This window comes from Phlebotomus papatasi, chromosome 2 (assembly GCF_024763615.1).
Source record: "Phlebotomus papatasi isolate M1 chromosome 2, Ppap_2.1, whole genome shotgun sequence".
NCBI classification, from domain to species: Eukaryota; Metazoa; Arthropoda; class Insecta; order Diptera; family Psychodidae; genus Phlebotomus; species Phlebotomus papatasi.
This window is the reverse complement of record NC_077223.1, coordinates 8,658,170-8,674,720: the sequence shown is the minus strand read 5'-3', so window position 1 is coordinate 8,674,720 and position 16,551 is coordinate 8,658,170. Positions and strand designations below refer to the sequence as shown.

The following is a 16,551-nucleotide window of genomic DNA, read 5'->3' as shown; positions in this document are numbered from 1 at the left end:
GTCGATATGTTAATTAGAACCGGAGATAGAGGCCGGTCAATGTTCGAACTTTGACCCCTTATAGCTCGGGTCAGGGGTTATGGATCGACTTAAGGTTTTTTTTGTTTGATAGGTATAATCAACGGCTACAACATACTAAAATTTCAGCCCGATTGCATAAGGAATTTTTGAGTTATTTAACTTTTAAGATTTAAAAATTTTCTTTTTAATAATAGCGCCCCTAGCGGTGGTTTTATGAACTTGCGATGTTAGAAGGGAAAGTGGCATTTCACGAGGGCTTTCCAAAAAGCCCTCACTTTTTAAATTCTGACAATTAGAACCGGAGTTATGGCCATTTTAAGAAATTTTTTTTGGACCCTTATAGCTCGGGTCAGGGGGGTCGGGGGACCTTAAGTTTGGTATTGATGGAAAGCTCTAAGGCCCAGCTATAACATACTAAATTTTGAGCCCGGTCGATGCCATAGGGGCGGAGCTATTGAGAAAACAAGAAAAGGGGGGTCTTCAAAATGGCGGAATTAGGGGTGGGGGGTGGGGGGTCAATGCACCATGTTGCAATTTTCATACGATATTTAACCTTTGCCAAAAACCGCAAGTCGATATCTTTTTTAGTTTAGGAGCTATTAACCTCCAAAGAGCGGCCGGACGGCCGGCCGGCCGGCCGGGAACGTAACTTAGCCCCCCATATATTCGTGATCAGGAAGTGGCGAAACACATTTTGGCCAAGTTTGAGCGCGATCGGAGGACATGAAATTTTGTTAGGATTATAGTAGGTGAGATTGTTAAGAATCTCACCTAATTAGCCATGCCTCCTCATAGCGAGAATATGAAAGAAAATTAAATTATTAGGATTCCAATTAAGAAACATCAAGTTTAGCTAACCACTTCTAAGTTTAATGTTAATTAGAGTAAAAAGCTAATGATAAGCCTAGATCAGCTTATTGTAGGTGAGATTCTTAATGTGGGCTAACTCGCAAATTCGATTTAGAGCTGGAGTTGGAGGATGCCATTCAGTTATCTTGAGTCAAATTCGTGAAATTAAACAAATTTTGTATTTAAACCAAAATATCAAAGATTTGGATGGAGTGACAGAAAAGTGATATCCGGGTGAAATGTAGACCAGAATGTACTCTATAATTTTCCCATAGAACATGATCTCATCGATTACTCAGAAGCCGAGATAATCGAGGTTGTTTGTTTCTGAACTCGTTTTTTCGACCAGAGCGCCCCAAGTGTTCATTTGATGAACTTCAACGATATCAAAGAATTGTTGTATTTTGTGAGACTTTCCATTTAAACCCTATTTTAAGTGTCTTGGTCGAGTAGAAGAAGTCAAATTGGCATCTGAGTGGTTTTCTAAGCATTATCACGTGAAAAATCAATTTTTTACACTAAAACGGAAAAATCGGAGATAGCGTACACTGTAAAAATAAGATGAAATTGGCAAGTTGAATTCTATTAGTTGAACTGAACCAGTTGAAATTTCGAATAACAACCACTGAAAAAATCAACTTTCAATTGAAAAGGAATCAATTCAATTGCAGAATTGGTAAAATTCAACCCACGATAATCGCCCAAATGCAATAAATATAGTCAAGTGTGCTAATCCGGGCGCTTCGCTATCTGGATCGTTTATGACTAATCCACTTAAAATAATATTTTTATTTTTATTTCCGTAATATAGTCACTACAGTAACTTAATATAACTATTCAAGTTTGAGAAAAAGCAAAAATAATATTTTTATCCATTAAATAAGTGAGTGTAATCGACTCATTTCAATTTTGTGCCAGCTGGGTTCTTCACTCTTTATTCAGGGGTGAAATGATAAGTTTGACTCTTGCTAGTATCGATTTGACACTATCGAATCTCTACCCGTCAAATAATATCTGCAGATATCTTTAAGATTTCTGTAGAGAAAATCTACACCTCTACAGAATATCTGCAGATAAATTCTGTAGATATTCTTACGAATTTTATTTGGGCTTGGGACAAAATTCGTCAGAATATTTCGGCAGATTTTCTGACGAATCTCTGGACGAATTTCTGTAGATATTCTGTAGATTTTTTCTACATTCCAGACTTTCCAGACAAGATGTGTCAGAAGAGATGGAAAAATTTTTCACTGAAGTTTGCAAAATTCTATAGAGTTATTCTTAGTGATATCACGGTGTTTATATAAAATAATGAATTCTGCGACGCCGTGTTACAAGTAGAGAAAAGTGAAGTGAAAACTTTAAACAGAGTGTCGACCAAAATTTCGTGTTTTTGTATCATTCGATTGGCGATTTTTAAGAAATTAGTATTTTTGCTCGCAGTTTTTTTACGTATCTAAAATGTGTAATCGGTAATGCTTGTTAAGCAGAGCATACAATTTTCTTTATAACTTCTACAGTTTCTTCATAAATCAACAATATTTTTGTGAAGTAATGGAGGTTATGCAAATTTTCTGGGGAGAAATTCTGCCGAGAATCTGCAGATTTTCTCTGAATGTACTAGAATATACCGTTAAAATTCAAAAAACCTCCGAGTAAAATCGGCAGGTAGAGCAATGATTTGACGGGTAGTATCGTTAGATACAAATGATGAGACGAAATGAGTGTCGGCTCTTCACGCACTGTCGGCTCGTTATTGTGACACTTTGGGACAGTGAAACATAACCTCACTAGTCATTTGTTTTGATTTTGCAATAAGTTTTTTCAGTAAATTTAATAATTTTAAGTTAAAGTAATCAACCTATAAATGATTTTTCACGGAAATTGCGTTGCTGATAAAGCCCATATTTCATTTGGAACGAAGACGAGAACGTGGTGACATAAAAACAACTCTGGAGCTTCCGGAATATTTGCAAGTAAAAAACTAACATCTCAATATAATTTCTATCTATTTATGCATATTTATTTTTACTTTCTACCTGCGACTACCTTCTACAACTCTTAACTTTCTGCTAGTGAGGTTCGATTTCATGATAAGGAGTCCATGAAAACTTCTTCAACTTCCTGGAAAGTGCCTCAAGTGTTGTAGCTTCAATCACAGAATATATGGTAGCAGCTTCCTATGATGAGCCTTTCCCGGCCGGTCCGAAAATATTTTTTTTTTGTTGAACAGAATCAACAGAAAAATTTTCCTATTCGATTTGTCGAAGATTTTGCCGCGCAATTCCGCATTTTATAATGGATCCAGAATAAATAATAATTTCATGAGAATTATTTATTATTAAAAAACTTTAATAAATATAAATTTAAAAAATAAAAGTAAAGTATTTTCGTACTAAAAAAATGTAAAATATTCCCTAAATTTCACTTCGAGGGTACAAATCGACAGTTCCAGAGGTGTCGATAAATTATTAGCGATAATTATCGACACTAGCGACAAAAAATGCAAGTCATCATCTCGATCGCCCATAATCGATACTCGACACTAGCGATACATTGCTATGGGACAGTTATCATTTCACCCCAGGTTGTGATTTGCGAAAGAGCGCGAACACCACCACGAACGAAAATTATCTTACATCTTACCAAAAAGATGTTCAGAATTGACCTGGGGACCTTAAGTTCGGTATCGATCGAAATGTGTAAGGCCCAGCTATAACACACTAAAATTTGAGCCCGATCGATGCTATAGGAGCGGAGCTATTGAGAAAACAAAAAAAAGGAGGTAGTCAAAATGGCGGAAAGTTGCAATTTGCACTCGATTAACCTTTGCCGAAAACCGTAAGTCGATATCTTTCTTAGTTTTGGAGCTATTAAGCTCCAAAAACCAGACGGACGGGTAGACGGACGAACAAACGAACGAACGGATGGAAACGGTTTTCAGGATCAGGAAGTGTCAAAACACGTTTTTTTTTTTTCAAAGTTTAGGTGCGATCGGACATGAAATTTTGTTAGGATTATAGTAGGTGAGATTGTTAAGAATCTCACCTAATATTGCATTTCAAACTTAGGGCTACGGTGCTTATTTACAACTATGCCGAAATTTGGCACACTTACCCTAATAAACCTAGAATTTCACATAATTTTTCACGGTATTTAAAATTTTTACAGGTTGATTCTATTGGAATCGTACTGTATAATCGAAATACTGTTTAGGTTACATTTCCATCAGATTATGACTAATCCGTCCCTAGACTTAAGCCAAGAAACGATTTAGTGGGAAAATCATGGGAATTTAGTCAAATAATTACACTCAAATCTCCGTTTTCTGGATGATCTTGAGGGTAAAAATGACAGATAAAGATACAACAATGAATTTCTCGAATGTTTGACAGCTATCATTCGAATATCGGAGCGCTAGATCTGTACACAAACCGTTTACCGCTACTGGTCAGCCGGGGTTCAGCAGATCACAACAAGATCACAATATAATCCATCACGCTCACACAACAAAACATTCAAAATTTCTTTCCTAACCAAATTAAATAATACTTGCACAGCAAAAACCCCCAAAAACCTTACTCAATCGTAATTTCAGCATAAAAAAAAGCGACTTATGCTAGGAATTTTGTAAACAATCATTTCGCGTGATCACACTATTTCCTACTTGCATTTTTTTTTTTATATATATTCAACGTCTTTCACCAATTTATCGCCTGAGAAGCACTGTGTCTTGCACAATTTTTAAACCAAGACTTATTTTCCCCCTTTTTTAGCACCAACTCGTCTAAAAGTTGTGTATTGAAATGTATCGTGTAGAATCATTGAAATGAATTTGAGGACAAGGCAAAAATATGATTAAAAAAAATGGCAAGGAGAGGAAAAAGACGTGGAAAAAGCAACAAATTCTTGCCACTATCAATCTCTCTAATTAGGAAACACCAATTAAACCAATTGTTGAATGTTTTTCCACCCAATACCACCAACTTTGATCACACTGCACGCCTTTTTCCCCACATCTCAAAAACTATATACAAAAAAAAATAAATTTCCCCAACACAGAAAAACTCGCGCCAAAAAAATCCAAAACAAAAATGAATTTTTTGCAAACTGTTTCACATTCTGTTCACACACAAAAATTATCATCGAGAAATAGTTAAAAAAATACTCAAAAAAAAAAGATTATAGATACTATTTAGGAAGAGGAAAAATAAAAATTACATTAGGTAATAAAATATTTGAAGGAAAAAATCCAGCGTGAAAAGTTCCACCGAGAATGGAGACGTTGTCGCCTGTACTTCGTGCGGTGTTAGAAACAAGCCCACGAGAGCAAAAAAAAAGCTAAACACTCCGTCTCGGATCAGAGTCGATATTGGATTGAAAGAAGCTTTTCAATTTTCTCTCTTTCCCTCCTCAATATTTTATTGTACTCCATATGAGATTTGGATCGTGCGGTAATTGTGTGTTGCTTCTGCTGCCAAGTGCTGTTATATTGTCTTTCTTTCTAACCCAAAGTCGTTTTCTCTGTGTGTACGTCAGTTTTTTTTTTTTTTTTTCAAAAAAGTATCACCCATCTCGCTCACACTAACCTCATCTTTCAATTTCCCTCTTTCACTCGCACCCGTCAAATGGCGCAAAAGAGCGTCACAGTTTGTTCTTTTTTCTCGCTCACACTTGCGTACTCCAATGACGCAGGCTCTCAACTTTGGGATCTGCATCTCACTCACACACACACACAACACAATCGTCGTCTTCACTCTGTGAGCCAGATAGGGACAGGTGATAATTCTTCTTACATACATCATCAATTCCACACTCTCCTGCACATTCCACCTCTTGAGTTCACCCTCTCCCTCTCTCTCTCTCTCTCTCTCTTGTGCTCTTATTCGCACACATTCACGCCACGATCCCACAAAATCACGTACACACTTCAATTCACTGAACGCAAGAACAGGCCGTACACCTCGGCCGTCTCCTTCATTCACATTCATCCTACCCCCTCCCCCGACATTCGCAAGGACATTTGACCGGTTGTCCTATTCCTCCCTCAAATCCTTTGCTAAATTAGGAAAATTCCCAATTATTGACACAGAGAAAATCAAATAAAATAATTATCAAATTCGATAACAGAGAGTGTGAGATTGAGAAAAAAAAAACATTTTATCAATTGCTTGTTCAAAACGTTACAAAACACGCAAATCTAAGATAAACTATTGAATAATAATTGAATAATGAATAATTACATTAATAAATAATAATGAATTTAATTTTCAAAATTAATTTGAAATCTATCGATTTGCTTTTAAAATAATCGATGTGGTCATTTAAAAGTTGAGTAATTGTTATTTTTCGTAATAATTAGGCTACCCGACTCTAGCGCCCCCTATGTTAGTGCCAGAACGTTGCACCTGCATCCCATAGTGAAACTAAACCTTCTCGTAGGTGAGTTTCTAAGTTATCACTCCCACCTTCCGTGAAAATAAAACAGTGAAAAGTAATGCGATTCGATACGAACACATTTAACCCCTTTAACCCTTTAAGGACGATTGGAACACCGGTGTCCCATAAAGAAAATAATTTTCCCTGACTACCTAAAATTATTTTTTTCGTACGTCTGTACATAATTGTAAAATAGAAGGTTGAAGGAATCTAGAATATTCTTTGGAAGTCTCTAGCTATTTGCTATGTAGTAAATATTTAAGCTCAAAAATGGCGGATTTTTAAATTCTCAAATTCATAATTGATTTTATTTATTTTTTATACTTCGAATTTTTTTTAAGCTAAACCCTTTTGGCAATATAAACTACAATACTCATACGTAATATTTTTCATTAAAGCGAAAAATATTATTTGTTGGTATTGTCAGAACAATTACTTAAATTTTTGGGCTATTTTTGTCCCTATCGTTCATTGAAGCACAAAACACACCGAAACAGCCTCTGTTGGACTTTCCAAGGTTAGATGTAAGACTTATCATTGATTATGTTTCCCAGTTTAATTTTTATTGTTAATTTTCAGTCCGTAAAAAGTGTCTCGTCGTTAAAGGGTTAACGCTACAAAAATTTTTGCTGACCTAAAGGAAATTTTAACCGGGAACATGGCTCAACTTAAAATGTTTTTGTGTGAAAATCCAGCTTTCATTGTGCAGCTTTCAGTGAGTACGTAGCCAGCGTTGTCCGACTTTAAAGAATTTACCCTAAAAGAAATACGTTCTCATGCACAGGATGACATAATAGAACGAAAATCAATTTGAAATCGTTATAATTACAAACTCTTAACCCATTCCTTACCATTGTATTATACATCATACGCAAATTGACTGATTTTAGATGATTTATTTCTGGGCAATTGATATTCGAATTTCTGTCGGGAATGGATTTTTGGTTACTTTAGTCCTTCAATTACTTGGAAAAAATAGCTTGACAGAGATTGAATTTGCTGTTCTTTTCTCGCTTCGCGAAAAGTCATGCAAAATTTTTGCTCAAAATGGCGGACGGAAAATTTGACATCCCGTTGAATTTGTTAAAATTGACCTCCATCCTCTTTCCTGATTTGAATTCTAGTTGCCAATTTGTTTTCTTGGATAGTTACTCTATCTAAATCAATTGAGCTTGTAATGAATTAATGTGCAGAATTTAAATTCAGTGACTCTGAATTCAGTGGTTTTGAACCGATAATGATCCGGTTCATAATCGATAAATAATTCTTATCCAAAAATCAATTCTATTTACTTTTAAAAGAATTTTGGAGGATCTTTTGAATGATTTATGAATCGGTTCAAATCGGTTGAGAACTGGTGAATGATAAATCATGCTAAAATACTCTTGAGGTATAGCATCTAAGTCACGAGTTCGAGCATTTCGCAAAGCCTGGGACGCTTTGTCATCACTTTCAATACAGAATAGGGGAAGTGCTCATAATTTTGGACAGTCTGCTTATAAGCATCGAAGTTCCAAGTTTGAAGTGCGATATTTTCTATACTAATTGACATTTCTTGTTACTCTCTTTTCAGAAGGGTTGTTTAGAAACTTAGCAAGCTATTTATCGTCTTATTTTTATTAAAATTAGTTTTAATACGTTTAAAAATGAATTGATAAGTAGAGGTGACCTTGGCTCTTATTTTGGACAACTTGTTTATTAATTTGGCCAACTTGACTGTAAATTTGGACAGCTAATCCGCCTCAACAGGATGCCCATTGTTCTTCATTTGATGAAACAATCTTACCAAATCCTCTTCCTGTTCATGTAAGGGAAACGTAGAATGTCACAGAAGCCCGGAAACTTTCCATATCATTCATTAAAGTGAGTTGACTTCGATACTCCAAGTTCGTGCGGATTCGCTCATTCCCTGACCTTTCCGGGAGCCTTTCAAGGCATTTCTCGCTACATCTTTTTCGTAGAGATGATGCTCCTTTGTTTCAAATGTTAAAATCAAGAATATTAACTAAAAAACTATCTTATTAAAAATGGAATTAAATTTAACATGGCACTTAAGTGGTACCTCTACCCTATATGCAGCTTTAAAAAACCGTCTGAAAATTTTAGAATTTGTTTTAGTTTAAGAATTCATAACCAGGTTTTTCATAATGAGATCGTTTATGAGAAATAACCAGAAATGTTGAAGAAAAACACCAATAGGGGAGACTGGGGCAAAACTTATCAAAACGCATATTTAATTCTTTCACGAGTTCTGAGAAAATTTAAACGTTTTATAATGAGCATATTCTTATAGGAAATTTACTGCTCTACAACATTGCAGAAGACTATTTTCCTCTATCCCGAAAGAAATGTGATTTTCGAATGATTTTCTAATGTCTTCGGCACACCTTTTAGATCAGGAAAATTTCATGAATTCGAAATTCGAAACCCTTTCTTTCTCATATGTTTTTGCATATGTTTATCTCATTCTTTCGCATACCAAATTCGATTGAGCTAAATTGAATTTGGAGTGATGTTTAAGTGAAGAAGAAGAGTGCGAGAGAATAAGATAGACATTATGCAAAACATGTGAGAAAGAAAGGGATCCGAAATTCGACTTCATGAAATTTTCTTGATCTAAAAGGTGTGCCCGAGCCATAAAAGTCGATTTTGTGAAGATTCTCAAAATTGCTGGGGCAAATTTTGTCAGTCTTCGGATAATTTGTGATGTTTTACTCTCGCAAACATTAAAAATATCAAATAGACATATTTTTATAGGAAATTTATTCCTCTACAACTTTGTCAGAGATAATTTTTCTCTATCTTAACGAGAAATGTGCTTAAATTGAGCTAATCAGTATTGATATTTTGTATAAGCCAAATATTCCAAAAATAGGGCTCAAAATTTCATTATTTTTTTATTTTACATAATCCTTCCTCGAATCCCTTAAAAACTTTGTAAGTTTAAGAAGGTTCATGAAGGCTATCTGTAATAAAAATTTCAAGCCACAGTCTCTTTTATTTAAAAAAAAATAGTTAATATTGAAATTTCCGTTTTGACAAATTTTGCCCCAGTCTCCCCTAATTGGTATTTTTCGAACTTTTGAAACATTGTTGCTAATGGATGATTTTCCTTTAAAAAAAAAAAACTCTTGCAATTTAAACAATAATTTAAAGCGACAACCAGACTATTTTAAAAATATCACATACTTTTGGCTTAAATTGTAAATAACATTCCCCAAATTGCCTTGGTCACAAAATATTTGCAAGAATTCGGTAAAAAATATGCTTTGCTTCTCGCAGACGATGAAAAAAAAAAGAGTTATACCCACAAATTATGTCTCCGTGCACAATTAGCAAGTTTATGCGAAGAACGATTCGATAAATTCAAGAAAAACATACTTGAATTCGTTCAAAGTCAATCTTGCAGTCAATTATGAAGACGTAGTTTGTGTCCCAAAGTCCCTTAAAATAATATTGTACCTTCGACAGCAATAAAATCCCTCTGAAATCATTAGTAAATAGCTGAAAAAGGTCGAGAAATTGCTGTTTTTTTTCTTGTTGTGACTTTTGCTGTGTCTTGCTTTGCTTGTGGCTGGATTTGAGTATTGAGGAGGGAACACATCTTGAGGTCTTTCACGAAGGGGAAGAGGCCAATGGCACCTTCGACTGAAAGCACCAGATGCCCATTTTTTTCTTCTGAAAACATTGTCCTCTGTCGTGGTTTGAAAGTTTTGAAAAACACAAGTTATGAGCAGAAATCCAGGAAGACGAAGAGATTCACAAAAAGACGCCCAGAAGTAGCGAGTTTGGGAAGAAATCGAGCGGGAGGGAAATGCAACTTGCTGCTGGTCTTTTGGCCTGTAAGAGCAACATCCGTCTCTTCGAAAATGCTCACTCTTCCCTTTTTGGGAGAAACCCCTGAGCATAGTCTGCCACATGTTTCCCATTTATGCACCCCTCGTGCACACGAATCCCACCCGAGACGTACTTCCCGAGAGTAATCAGACAAAAAAAAAAACATAATAACGAAGCCACGAGAGCGCCCCTCGATCAATGATCTTCAAGGGAATACTTCCCCAATTGCTCTCTTATCACCTTGCACAACTTTTTCCGCATTGGCATGAACGAGAAAAACAATTCACTGGAAGAAATCCGACTAACTTTACTCTCAAAACTAAACTGAAGAGCATAAACAGGAAGGTTGATCTAATACGAAAACATTTTATGGTGTTAGATAAAACAATAAATAAAATCAGAGACTGTTCCTGCGGACTGATCACTTGTAAAAATCATCATATGAAAAATGGTTAATTAAATAAACATTACCTTCATTTAATTAGAAGCTTCGTATTTTTCTGTATTAAATTCAAAAAGGTATGCAAAACAATATACAATACACAAAAATATTTCCAGGCCTAACTGGGATTTTCCTTAAATTTTCGCTTAATTATTTTAAAATGCACTTCCCACAGATGAAAAGCGTCCCAGCTTTGCAGAATGCTCGAACTAACGATAGAGAACTCTTTATGAAGTCTATGAATTATTTTGTGGGAAGATTTTTGGAGGAATACCGGTTTATTACCGATTAAATTGATTCACAAATCACAAAAAATTCTTTACTAGAAATATGCTTATGTACCGTCGTTGCGGGTGACTTTGCACTCTGCTGTCCGTAAGACTTTCATAAATTCTAGCACTTATTGATAGTGTTCGCCAATCCGGTCAACCATGTCAAAGTATATAGGGATATGTTATGTACCAAGTAAGGTACAATGATCCCCAAAAGGATTCTTGTAGTTTCAGTAATAGTCAATGAAATGCTAATATAGGTATTTTGTCAAAAAATGCCTCCGTGAAAAAGTTATCTGAAGGTGCAATTCCAAAATCGATTTCAGAGTAGTAAATTGCCCAAATCCAATCTAAATTTATCTGGCTAGAATAATCCACTTCGATTTTGTTGATTATTTTTATTAAAATATATATTTTTTCCTATTATCTTCCTAAGAACACATGATTTATGTTATAAAATTGCATATATTGGTCTTTCTAAAGCTTTATTATAGAAGTATTTGGCTAAAAATTATCCAATTTTGTGCGAACTTAAGATAAAATGACCGAGATCTACAAGATGGTATGGTCGCCATCTTGATTTGACGTTTCTGTCCGCCATTTTGAATAACTGTCAAAACAAAAAACTTATCCGATTGAGCTGAAATTTTAGTATGTTGTAGCTGATGTCAAGGCCTTTTCAGAACATATATAAAATCCGACCTAGGTCAAGTGATTGCCTAGATATAGGGGCTCCAAGTTCAAAATTTTGACATTTTCATGAATACAGAACTACAGGGAGCTTCTTTTATCAAAACTATCACAAAAAAGACAGCGCCATCGTTAGGCGATGAGATCTAACAAACAAACAAAAAGAAAAGTAATGTTTTTGTTTATAACAGCGCATTATTTGAGAATCTTAAAACTGTTTTCGCAAAGGTGAAAAATAAAAAAAAATTAATTAAATGCACTTTTCGTTTTTTTTTTTAAATTATATTAGAGTAAATAAATATATAAAATTAATGCCCCAACCATATTTAATGGTTACTAAGGCATTTCGTTTAGGTTTCAAATATTGAAGATTAAAGAATAAAGAGCGCCAAAATATGAGTATTACAAAATTTTAAACTTTGAGCCTCTGTATCAAGGTAAATACCTGACGTAGACTGGAACATAGATACGTTTTAGAAAGGTCTTGACATCAGCTAGAACATACTAAAATTTCAACCAAATCGGACCAGTTTTAGGGTTTGACAGTTATTCAAAATGGCGGACAGAAACGTCAAATCAAGATGGCGACCACGTCATCTTGTAGATCTCGTGCATCTTACCCTTAGATGTGAAGATCTTCATTGTCGTTTATTATCAGAAATTGTTGATTTTTTAAAATTTATTAAAAAGTGCAAAGTCACCCGCACCTTATCCCAAGTGCAAGCCTTTTTTCTTGATTTTTTTTAACGTAGTAAAATTTTATAAAATTAATGTTAGTGGCACGAAATCCATTCATTAACAACTGAACACAAATAATTTTATCCATTCACCCCCCTCCCTTCACTTTAACTGTTCATTTTTAGAGGGTAAAGTTGAAAAATAGCGAAAAAACGTGCAAAGTCACCCGCAACGACGGTACAAATAAAAAGGGATATTTAAAAAAATCAATTACGATTACTTGACCAATTCGTTAAAGATTGCGACTGTTACAGTGTTATCACACTTGTACATTAAAATTTTTATATGATTCACATTAATAGTCGCTGGTGAGAGTTCAAATGTGTAATTTGTGTGTTTGAATCATTTTATATTCAAAATTTGATCTATTTGTTGATAAAAAGGTAGACTTGGCCCGCAAAATTTAATATAAATTGATTTAGAGCATTAATGCGAAAAATTAATGCGATTTTCTCTTTAATTTTTTAATGTGAAAAATATTTATGCTTTAGGTAAATTTAAACTTATTTTTGCAGGCCAAGTCCACTTCTCTATCAATAAATAGAAAAACCCCAAATATTGAGTGACTCAAAGACACAAATAACATATTTGGATGCTCACAAGCGACAATTAATGTGAATCACATTAAAATTTTAATGTGCAAGTGTGATAACGCCGTTATAGATGGATAAGAAATTTCAAGGCCTTTTCAAAAAATCCAAATTTATGCAAATCGGTTGAAAAATATACCCTCTAAAGTCTCCAAAGTGGTTAGATTTTGACCTTCAAAAATTCAAAAGTACGAATCTTCCCGTCATACACTGAGACAAAAAAGAGCGTGCGATTAACTTTTTTCCTCGTAACTTCACTTTTTAGGTGTAAAAATATATCAACATTTTCAATGTTAATTTTACACCTTTTTAAGTGTAAAATTAACATGAAAATGGGTAACTTTAACTCATAATACACCTAAAAGGACCTTTAATTTTAAAAGTTATCTTGAAGACCTTTCAATAAACCATTAACGCTTTCGTCTCTTTTGGGCAGGGGCCCATCAAGCCCAATAAAAAGTGAAACTATTTTTCATTTTTCCTTGTAAAAATTTTGCAGATATTGCACCGCGACTTAAACAAATTTGCTCGTAGTTTTTGTATTATTTCGGCGAACATTATGAAATATGTATTTTTAGATAGCTTTTAATACACGATTTCGAAATATATCAGACTGATAAGTCAATTCTCTTTAGGAAGAAACTTGCCAATAGTCTTCAGTGCCTCTATGCAAAAACATATGGAAATATGAAATGTCGATAGGCCCCTGCTTTTGGGACTACGGGTACTTGGTTCTTGTGGATATTTGTTAAGTAGGACATTAGAACACTTCTTAATAGTTTCTTCTGGAGTAGATTTTTTCAATCTTAAGAGATTCTGTTCCAATTCAATAAAATGTTCAAGTGAATAGATCCTTGAAACCAAAAATTTAAGTATACTAAGTTTCGGCATAGTTTCGCAAGCGCCAAAGTCTTAAGTTTCAAATGTAATACTTTTAATACATTTTTTTTTACTTTTTAAGGAGTGTTCCTTGGAACCTTGTAGTTAGTTTATCTTCTTTGTCTTCTCTAAAATCATTCTTAACACTTTTTAAAATAAATTTTAAAAAATAGCTTTGGTGGCTTATTTTGGCCACCTTCGTTCTCATAGTTCCTGCCCTTAAGGAATTCTCCTAAAGTTTTTTGCACATGATCTCTGAAGTGTTCAATAACGCTAATGGGTTAATAGTATAACAGTTTGCATTATGGAATGTCAATGTATAAGTTATTATAATTTTTTTGGGGTTCAATAAACCATCAGTTAGTCCTCTGCAACCTCCTCGTCTTTAAACATATCAATCTCTTTCGTCAAAGCGACATTTTTTTAAATTTTTTTTTGCATTGTATAATCTCTAAAGCAGAGGTGCGCAAGAACCGTTTGAAACCGAACAAATGTCAAATAAAACTTGTACGTCAATGCGTCAAAACGCTACCTAAACAAACTTATTTTGACGTTTATACAGTTTCAAACGGTTCTTGTACACCCCTGTTCTAGAGTATGCAAAAAAAACTAAATGTTAGACTGTTAGACTAAGTGTTAGACTGTTGGTAGACTGTTGGATTCAGTCAGGTCAGGATTCACTCCATAAATTTTCAATGTAAACAAAAAAAATGTTGGATTTCACACAATTTAATGGGTATCACTCTCAAAATCCGTATGATATTTTGGTCCCGCTCTCACGGATAAGCGAGAATCTACTGTATTAGCTCTAGATACGTGAAAACAATGATCCTACAATTTAATGCTGAACTAGGGTGGAATAACCGGCTATCCCCATGTTTAGGAAAAAATTAAATTTATTTAATCATAACTTTTGAATCCTTGTTACAAGATAAGTCAAATTTGACACAAAGTTACTTAGATGTATTGGCTCTAGATACGTGAAAACAATAATCCTAGAACATAACGCTGGACTACTTAAAAAACTGATTTTTATTAATAATGCAAAAATAACCATTTCGTCGCCACTTTTTACCACTTTTCGCCAGTTTTGTAAAATTTGTAACCACTTCTCGCCACCCTCTTAAAAAGAACCACACTCGGTTATTTTAGGCAATGCTATGAAAAGAATACATTCACCATTTCTCTTTCCTTGTGATCACTTTATTATTACTCTCTTTAAATGATTTTTCTTCACTTTTATTTGAGAAATCAAATTATGGGGCTTTTGCAGAAAGTAAACAATGCAGATTTGACAACTGAGAATGTACGAAGTGAAGTTAGCGTCGCCTATTGAAAAGATATGGCGACAGGTGGTAAAATCAATTGCAGAATATTACCACTTCTCGCCATGCCTCATTTTTATATAAAAATAATGTAAAATGAAATATTAATTAAATAAATACAAATTTCATGTATTCCACAAGTGTAATTAAATATTCAATAGTCAAATTATTTATCCAAAAAGGTATATTTTGCTTGATAAAAATTCGATGACACTTAACTGGTAAGAAATATTAGATTCGATGCACTTGCTTAAAATATTGCTCTTAAAAATGCTCAAAATCGCCAATTCAAAACGAATAATTATTATTTTTCGACTTTATACGTAGCAGCAGTAAAAATACAAATAAGTTTGCAGCTCATTTATTTCATAAATCGCGAAAAATAGCAATTTCAATATAGGTGGCGAAAAGTGGGGCACTGGCGAGAAGTGGTGATTCCACCCTACGACAAATTTAGTGTCTTGAAACTAGATCCAAAAATTATTCTACACGTTAAACACTTTTGGCAAATGATTTATAATAAAAAGATATTTGTTTTAATTTTTTTATAGAATAATCATTTTAAAAAAAAATCACGCGAAGGAAATATTTTTATTCAAGCTACTTATATATTTCGCTAAAAAATCAAACTTGAAAAAAGAGCATTAGAAAGTGAAATAAAAATTTAAAAAGATAAAAGAAAAATTGAGTAAAAATTAAGAAACTTTAAACAATGTTGACTTACAGGATTCATTGAGCAGAGAAAACCAAAAACGATTATTATAAGTCTTAAAACTTAATTTAAAAATCCTAGCAATTAATGTTTAATATGATTTTTTTGTGTATGACTACATTTTTTTGATAAGAACTGTTTATTCCTATCTTTTTCTTAATCCAAATATAATTTTAAAAATCCTACTTTGAAATCTAAAAAAAAATATTAACTTTAAAAAATAAAATAGTGGAATTTTTTTTGAATCTCCATCGAAGATGCATATGCTTCACCAACCACAAAACTTATGCTTCATTCATACAAGTGAACCCTCTCTCTTTGCCCAAAAACATCAATTTTCTTTGAATTCTATGCACTTTACTCACCTGGTAATCCCAAATACCACCAATAGAGACTCCTTTCTTCAGCTACATGATGAAAAACCACTGAAAATCACTCGAAAAACCAAGAAAATCGTGTTCGAAGGGAAAATTTGTCGTTTGTTGTCAACTGTCAAGAGAGCGACAGAGAAACAGAGAGCCAAGAAAAGAATCCCTCTAAAAATCCTCTCACGACTAACAATCACATTAAAAAGCACTGAAAAGGTGTTCAAGTGTGTCCGGAAAAACGGAAAAGTCACTTTTTGCACAGACACCATGCAAATTTGGTGCTATTTTGAGGAAATTAAATTTATTTGAAGAAGCACCACACACCAAAAACGACGCGACACTCACGAAGAGCGAGCAAAAACTGAAGAGGCCGAATTGATACCTGTGGC

The 16,551-nt window shown here is 34.0% G+C and overlaps 1 protein-coding gene across 2 annotated transcripts in view; it reads right to left on the bottom strand.

The window, feature by feature from the left end:
• Positions 1-16,532, bottom strand: part of LOC129803635 (neurogenic protein mastermind) — a 123,079-nt gene extending 106,547 nt beyond the window's left edge. Inside the window, exon 1 of one of the 2 annotated variants that reach the window (XM_055850345.1) lies at positions 16,160-16,532. The gene's annotated coding sequence lies outside the window, so the exon portion shown is untranslated. Of the gene's footprint in view, positions 1-5,091; positions 5,391-16,159 lie in introns of those variants that run through there. The other variant, XM_055850346.1, reaches the window with a different exon arrangement.
• Positions 16,533-16,551: the final 19 nt, after the last annotated feature.